Genomic DNA, 9,092 nt, shown 5'->3' with positions numbered 1-9,092 from the left:
AAAAGTTCACTTCTGTAAGTACCTGGTGTTCATCCTACGGACACACGGGGACAGGTCAAGTCAAAATGCAAATGACATCCTCCTAAGGTAGATTCATATAATACGGAAATAAGGGATAGTGGACGAAAGATTACACATCCAAAAGTGACCTATCTCTGCTCTGCAACTTGGTTCTTTTAAGTTAGCAAGCGTGCAGCTGCACGATGCATACCTATGCGATGCAATACCTATAGGGCAGTATTTATCTGACGATGATGATGATAATTCGTGTTTTATTGGCGCAGCGGTAACTATAGTATCTATCTGACTACAGCCTAGTTCATCGCTGAAAGTCCCGGATCAGTAATGGGGAAGGTACAAGTAGAAAGTCAGCCAGCTGGTGATAGCAAATGGGGGCCGCAAGCAGAGCCGTCCTGAGGTAAATTTCCACCAAATATGTGTGAAGCCCCTCATCCCCCCGAGCGCTGATTAAGAGGATCCTGCAACAACAGCCAGACAGAAAATTGCGCCTAGAATTGAGCACTTCATATTCAACTACCCCCATAACAGTTTATTTGCTGCACAAATATGTTCCGAATTGCAAGGCTAGTGAAAAGCAAAGCAACAGTGTTGTTCGTTTTTGTTTTCGTGTGCTAATTAATTATGGACTCCTACCAACATGTCCGTCTTTCACTATTCGAAATTTTGAATTCTATAGTGGAGTAGTTCCCAGTCGTGCATGTGTCGAGGACCCCTTCTGGGCTGGGGGGAGTGATGGGGGACCCCTTGAAGGTCCACACGCAGAAGAGAGCAACAGGTACGGGCACAAACTACATAGTTGCTGCTTCAAAACTGAGATAATTTAGTGTTTTTTATTGTACAAGTAGTAGAATGAAGGAATGATTAGCCTATGACTGCATTATTTTTGTTACCAGTGCACTGAAGCGTGAAGCAATGTTGCTCATACTTGTATCTGTATTCGGCAGACGCCCACGCACGTGTAGTAAACTCACCGACAAGTGAGGACCTCGCTGACCCCAGGATGCCTTTGCGGACCCCCATTTGAGAACCACTACTATAGTGAAAAGAGAGAGAGAGAGAGAAAGAAAACAACTGTCGCCCGGCGCCCGATCTGGGGAAGGCGCCTGGGGCGGTTGCCCCTCTCGCCCCACCCTCTGAACGGCTCTGATCGCAGCCAAGCTTATCTCCAACATGAGACTGTGTTTGTCAACGGATGAGTTGCAGTGAACGACGGCCAAGATATGCGGAGATGACGTAATTAGCGGTGGAAATGTCCTCATATTATTCATATATCTGCAGACGGAAATGTAGAGGTTGGTGTACGCGGGAGGCGATCACCTTCATGCACTGCAATAAATTCGCACGCAATGCTGCGCAAGCGGAAGCCACAAAATGTTGTCCTCACTATGCGTAGCGCCATCTCATGACCGCAATACTCGTTGCGCTTGTTTCGCTTTTGGTTCTTTCTATTTGGAAACACTTGACAACCTTCTCTCCCTGTTGACGTCCGCCGCGGCACCGCTCACTTGTTGGCCGTTTGCCACGCACACAGAATCGAGCAAAGCTGTATTTCCGCTTCTGAGGGGCGCGGTTACGCTGCTTGCGCCTTCCTAAACTCGCCAATCGACTGACACGTCTAGTGTACACCAAATTTTATGGTAAGTAATTGTAGCACCAACGTTATGTGTGAGCGCGGCAGTCTCGATTATAAGTCGCTAACGAGAGGGCTACCCTCGAATGTCTGTCGATGACTCGGACATTGATGATACGCGACGCAGTCACGTATACTAGATGCACGTACGCTATGCTAACACGTAACTAAAAGGGAACTAAACAGGTTTTGCGTGTTCATCACCCACTGTACTATAATTCGTATAGCACGCCATGTGTGCAGCATTGATTCGCACACCACACGTTGCCTGCGCATCACTCGTGCTTACAAATTTCATTTCGATGTTGATAAATATGTATGTTGGCCAAGTTGCACTTTGGATCATATATCTGCTATTTAGTACAGGACTTGTACAGGTTATGCCTATGCTCCCGGTTAAAACGTGCTAACTTCCTTGCCTCGCGAACCCCTCTTTTTTGCTCATCCTCTGTTCGCTGTGTTGACAACTTTCTGAAACTGGTCACGAAAAATGTGTGACTAATGTGCAGCCTAACGGAACATGACTAAAGGATCTCGCATCACGCATAACTAATGAGCAAATATGATATAGACGGAGGGGTGGGCACTCTCACCACTCACTTTGAACTTAATTTAGAAAAACGTACACGATTGGACGCTACAGTCGTGTTCAACCCAAGAATGGCATTATCGGTGCAACTTTTTTTCTTCTTATATATTCATTAGCATAAAAACTGTAGTACACAATGAAAACACCCCGAAGACAATGCATTGTTTGAAACATTGTACGATCATTTCTTCAACTCATATTTATGTCTCACAATAATTATTTTCACGGTTCAGTGTAATAAGGATATGCTCATCTACAGCGCTCCGAAACTACGTTTTTAGGTTGAACACAACTGTAGTCACCCTATTTCTCCTTCACGATGTCTAAAGATGTGTGTGTAAAGATTACATGGATATGAGCGCGCAATCACTCGCCGCGATAAGGGTTGCACCTCTCGGACATGATGGACGAAAGTCAGGCAGCCAGAAAATCAAGGTATGCTTACTTGATTGCAAACAGATGCACGAAAAATGTGTAGATGTCCAAATTATGCAAAAATAGCAGCAGAAACTGGTATCTTTCTTTCTTTTTATTTTTCTTTTCTTTTTTCTTTTTTTTGTAGAAGAATATGAACGACATTTGTTTCCGATACTATTATGCCGATCCTCACTTTGTTCCCTTGTTTAGCCATTTGCCATGTGTAACTTTGCCATGTGTCTTCAAAGAGTCCTTTCAGCACGGCGTTCCCATCTTCCAAAGTAGCAGAGCCTTTCAATATCAGGGTAGCTTCAGCAACGACGCAATTCTGCAAAATATTCTACACTATTCTGCAAAAGTGTAGGATATTTCGCTGAACAGCGTGTTTGTTCATTTTCAACAATAGGTACTGAACGAGGTGCAATCGTGTTGGATGTTCAAGGACGTGCAATGAAACAATCATTATGGTGTCACCGACGACTGTCAAATGCTGTCGGAAACACGGTGTACTGAATTACCGTCCTTTTCGGTTTTGCAAACTTGTCCTATTCTCTTGTTCTCCCCAGAGAAGTGTCCATGGATCTGTTCACGAAGTAGAGTCAAAATTATTGACTCAGCGCAAATCATCTCGACCAGTGTTTTGTGTAACGGTGCGCTGGCGTACCCAGTGACCGGTCTAGTGTCTCCAAAAACAGGAAGAGAAAATGCGATTAGAGCGCCGTCTAAACAGGCGGAGCGAGTGAAACGTCATGTATAGGGTGTCTGAATGCTAGCTAGTACTCAGCCTAGTCATGTAGAAAAATCACTCGTGTAGATGAAACCATAAGTGATCCGTCTGGAACAAAATTACTAAAAGACACGTCAGCTAAGTGTGTCGCAGAAATATACATGAAATGGACATTGCAACATTTGGAGCTATGGAGCATGGCCTATAGCAATGAAACACCATCACCAAAATACAGTTGTTGTTGTTGTTGCTATTGGTTGCTATAGGCATCCTTCTTGCAGGACAGGGGGAGAGATCTTTCTTTTTGTGTGTGTGTGACCAGAGCACCCACTTAAAAAGCAAGAAAATGCGATAATTTTGGGTTCCCTGGCACAAACACAACTCGCAAAAGGAAACTGTACCCCCTCTTAGCTGTTCGTCGAGAACATTTTGAGACTGGGACACTCGAAGTACTACAGGTACAGTACCATTCAGTACAGTTCATTTACGAAGGGCGTTCAAGTCAAACCGGGACTTTTCATTTTTCGCAAAAGTAAAATGAACTTACAGGCGAGAAATTAGTTTTATTTTTCAACGTAATCTCCAGCTGCACTAATGCACTTGTCCCAGCGTTTCTCGAGGGCTTGGATGCCAGCAGCGTAGAAATCCTTACCGGCGCGTAGCAGCCATGATCGGACCGCATTCTTGACCTCGTCGTCGCAGCTGAAGTGGCGGCCCCCAAGGAACGCCTTCCAATGGCCCGAAGAAATGGAAATCGCTGGGGGTGAGGTCTAGACTGTAAGGGGGATGTGGCAGCAACTCCCAGCCAAGTTCCTGTAAGGTGCGTGTCGTGAGATGCGCGGTAAGCGGGCGTGCATTGTCCTGTAGGAGGGGGACTCCTTTGGTGATGAGGCTCGGCCGCTTTTGCTTCAGCGCTTTATGCACATCCCTGAGAACCTGGCAGTAATATGCACTATTGATGGTGGTACCACTGGGCAGAAAATCAACATGAACAACGCCAGCCTTGTCCCAGAAAACCATGGCCATGACCTTACCCGCAGACGGGGCGCTTCGGAACTCTGACACTGGGCTCTGAGCCGCCCTGGCCGCGATCGTCCTGCACTGATGTACGGCCGTCTCGGAACCGTTTGCACCACTCAAACGCTTTGCTGCGGCTTAGTGTATCGTGGCCATACTGAGCCTGAAGTCTTCTGTGAATTTCAGATAACTTTACGCCTTCATTCACGAGAAACTTCATGACAATTCGCTGTTCGATGTGCGCGCTCACCTCGTTGTCGGCCATCTTCTCCAGCACGTGTCTTCTGTTTTGCACAAACTTTGGACCACCACGTGGTGAACGCGGAGGCCTGTCGAGTGTGAAAATGACGAAAAAGAAGTAGCGCGAGCCATTTGTACACTCAGGAGACAGAGAGTCCCGGTTTGACTTGAACACCCCACGTATATTATACGCCTGCGCGAATGTCTTAAAGGAGCAATTAAAGCTCCCTCCATAAAGTTTTCGTTTTCGGCTGCGGCGTATTGTGGAAATGCGCTCTTGTGCATGAACCATGATTCTAGCTCACCTATACACTCTTAAAAAAAGGGGCGGAGCAGTTACACCTTTTATGAGGTAATAGTTGTCGCATATGTTGTGCCTAAAAGGTTGCAAAGTTCTACCTGCTACCTCACTCTCAAAACAGAACTTCACCGCATAGCACAAATGATAGGGTGAGCGAGGGGGGCGTACGCCTTTTTGTAGTAATTTGGATATATGATTTTATTATGATATGATTTTACTACCCTTTTACACCCTTTATCAGACGCTATGTTGACATAGGTGGTAACTATAGAAGTTACCACCTTTTCACACCCCTTCTTCTTAGAGTGTAGCGCGCGCGAGAGAGGTCTTTCTTCTGCGAGAGCGAGAGGACTCCTCCTCTCCTTTAGAGAGTCGGAAAATGACACTTGGCGACTGCTCGCTACGTTGATGCTACATCATACGGACCTGGATTACGTCACCCGAGGAGATCTAGTCGGGCCTGAAAGGTCACGCTCATGGCTGCTTTCTCAGCACATTAAAGTGCATAAATTTCTCCTCACGGGATGAAAGATGTCGTTACCTTGACAACAACACAAAAGGTACAGGATTCATCGGTTGCGTCCTTCGTGATTTATGTGCCAACGAGACCGCACTTGTGTACTTTCCGTCTTCCTCTCCTTCTCAAGAAGCGCGACAATACGGAGGGGCGTGATATGATGTGATGTGATAAAGAGGGGCTTCCTATTCGTTTCCTCAAACGATCTCGCGATGATTGGACAAATTGCAGTGATGGGCAAAGTACCAGGAAAAGTAATTCAAGTAAAGTATTAAGTACTTCCTGAAATGCGCACTATAAAAACTAAACTTCACCGCATAGCACGCTCTGCTTCAACAATTGTCACGAATGATAAGGTTGTCGTTTCTAATTTGAAGAGAGAGAGAGAGGGGTGCGCACGCCTTTTTGAGTCAATTTGGATATATGAAAAAGGTGTACGCCCCCTCTCTCTTCGAATCTGAAGCAATAACCGTATCATTCGTGGCAATGGTTGGCGCATAGCGTGCTATACGGTGAAGTTCTGTTTTTAGAGTATGTACTTTAAACACGGTAAAAAGTCGTGCGGGAGCTAAATACTTTAAGTAAAATACAAAGTGGTGAAAAATGTACTTGGAGTACTTATTAGGTAGCCTCAAATGCAACATGTTGTTTTCATGAAGCGCCTTTTAGCTCTTTACGAGACTAATATGCACATACATACGTTCAGATGCAACCTCTCAGAAAAACCACACACGTACACTATATGCATGAGCAAACAACGCGGAATAGCACGTTGAGGCGTGCCAAACCATCGGCTCCGATAGGATTGCGAAATGGCTAAAATAAGGCGAGGCTCAGTGCTGCGAACACCACAATGAACACCGCGGTGGCGGCGGGCCGGATGCGGGCCGGCTGTCCTGCAGTGAGCTGGCAAGGCTCACAGAAGGATACTTCAAGTACAGCAAAAAGTACTTCAAGTAGGGTAGAAAGTATTATTCAGCAGGATTGCTTGAAGTAAAGTAAAAGTGCCCCAAAAAGTATTTTAAGTACTACTTAAGTACCGAGTACTGCTCATCGCTGGTTTAGGGAGACCAATAGGACGCCGTTCCGCAGTGTCGCGCTTCTTGGGAAGGGGAGGAAGAGAGAAAACGTAAATTGCAGTTTCGTTAGCACCTATATATCAAGAACAATGCAACGGACGAAATCCATCGATTTTGTACTGCTAAGGTCAAGCCTTCAAGGTAACGGAATCTTTCATTCCGCGACGAGTGTGCACTTTAGTACCACTTTAATTACGCAGTGACAAGACATCGTACGCTTGTCCCATCCTACAGTTGGCAATACAAGACATCGTACGGCGCTCCTGTTCGATGAATGAAGCAGGGTTTGGGGCAAAGCTAATTGAACATCACTCACTCGCTGCTCCAGTTGAAATAAATAGTAGCATTCGAAAACTGGACCATCTGGCTACTGTACCTGTAAATCACAACAGTGGTCTATAAGTAGAAATGGTGCAGGTCGTATAATATGTGTGGAACATTTTATTTTCTCAAAGATTTTTTATTCAACATTTTATTTTCTCAAAGATTTTTTATTCAACATTTTATTTTCTCAAAGATTTTTTATTCAACATTTTATTTTCTCAAAGATTTTTTATTCAACATTTTATTTTCTCTGCGTTATTTTTTGTGCTTTCGGGCGTGTTATTGCTGCAATTGCGTTATTTCGACCGAATAATTCTCTTTCAGCTCTTTTGGCATTCATTACGGTACCCTCACTCTGAAAACAGAACTTCACCGCATAGCACGCTCTGCGCCAACCATTGCCACGAATGATAGTGTTATCGCTTCTGATTCGGGGAGAGAGGGAGGCATACGCCTTTTTGTGTCAATTATCATATATCCAAATTGACACAAAAGGCGTGTGCCCCCCCCCCCCTCTCTCTCTCTCTCTCTCTTCGAATCAGGGGGCTCAATCGCTTCATCGTCGTTACTATAGAGTCACTGAATAAGCTTCGCGTAAGCACCGAATAAGCGTAGCTTATTTAGTGACTCTAGTCGTTACAAGCTAACGAGTGGCGGGAAATTCAAAAAGGCGGGCTGGAAATTTAAAAAGGTGGGCATGTGATAAAACACGTGCACGGCGCTCTTCGCGCGATATGTCAAGGCCGTGGTACACGTCACGCGCAATGTGTCACGTGCCCATCTTTTTGAATTTCCCGCCACTCGTTAGCTTGTAACGACCGTAACGACGACGAAGCGATTAAGCCCCCAGAAGCGATAACCCTATCATTCGTGGCAATGGTTGGCGCACAGCGTGCTATGCGGTGAAGTTCTGTTTTTCCGTCTGTTCCGTCTTCTTCTTTTTTTTTTTCTTTTTTTTTTCTTTTTTTGCTATAGTCGTGACGACGCCCACTCCTGTGTGGCCAACAACGGCGAATCTTTACAGAATTTTTATTAAAATTGCTATCTGAGCAGCATAGATGTCGTTCTTGCACTCACGTGTGCCGAAGTGGAGGACACTGAACACATATTAATTAACTGCTCCAGATACAGTGTCCAACGTAATGACCTTAGAGCCGCCTTGGAAAGACTGGACCACCGTCCTCTAGACTCAGTGAAGCTCCTCGGAGAATGGCCGTGGGATCTTAGACATCGTGCGACAATTCCTTGTGGACATTGCACCGTCTCCAACTTATTAGACGTAGTAATTTTTATTTTTAAGTGTTTTGGAATAGCCGGCTCCGGTGTTTTGTAGGGACCACCATCTCCATTTATTTCTTCCCTAATTCTAATCTAATCGTTTTTGCAGTTGAATTCTACGGCCAGGAAAACATCCTCTAAAAAAAAGTGTGCAACGACAAGATGACTAATTACCTAAAATGCATTAATTAACTTTTTAATTTGGGGATTTCGGGCAAAAGCGAGATAGCATATTGAGAGACTATCCTAGTTGCAAGCCATTTCACGGTTAAAAAATCCCGAAACACGCACGTGCGTTGAGATATCCATTCCCGGAATTTTGATATGCAAATGAGCCGAAACCGAAACCGCGGCGACCGGGAACGCAGGGAGTACAGCGCTCATTTCACGTCAGAGGGCCTCGTGATTTGGAGCGATGGAGATGATTGGAGTAGGTGCCGCTCAGCTGGCCGGATAAACCGCTTTCCGGCCCAGATACGCCTCAAACGGCGAGGGTGATTTGCTCCTCGGGAGTGCCTTTTCGGTTTCGGTCATTTGCATACCGAAATTCAGCGATGGATATTTCACGGCACGCGCTCTTTTCTTGATTTTTAAAAGATACAATGGATTTCAACGAGGATTGTCTCCCGTTCTGTTATCTCGCTTTTGCCTGAAATTAAATCCTTAATTAAGGAGTTAATTAATGAATTTAAGGTAATTAGTCATCTTGTAGTTAGATACTCTATTCCAGAGGATGTCCGCCTGGCCGTAGAACTCAACTGCAATAACGATTGATTGGTAAAAGAAAAAAATGGAGATGTTACTCCCAAACTACTCGGGACTGACTACTCCAGGACGCGTTACTTATATAGGGCTCATTATATGTAAAAGGGAAATGAGGGTGGGGGAAAAAGAAGAAAGGGAAAACTATACAGATCTATTCATCTTGCAAAAACGATCTATGTTGCTCTCA

Source organism: Ornithodoros turicata, chromosome 1 (assembly GCF_037126465.1).
Source record: "Ornithodoros turicata isolate Travis chromosome 1, ASM3712646v1, whole genome shotgun sequence".
In the NCBI taxonomy this organism is placed as follows: domain Eukaryota; kingdom Metazoa; phylum Arthropoda; class Arachnida; order Ixodida; family Argasidae; genus Ornithodoros; species Ornithodoros turicata.
This window is presented reverse-complemented; position numbering follows the sequence as displayed.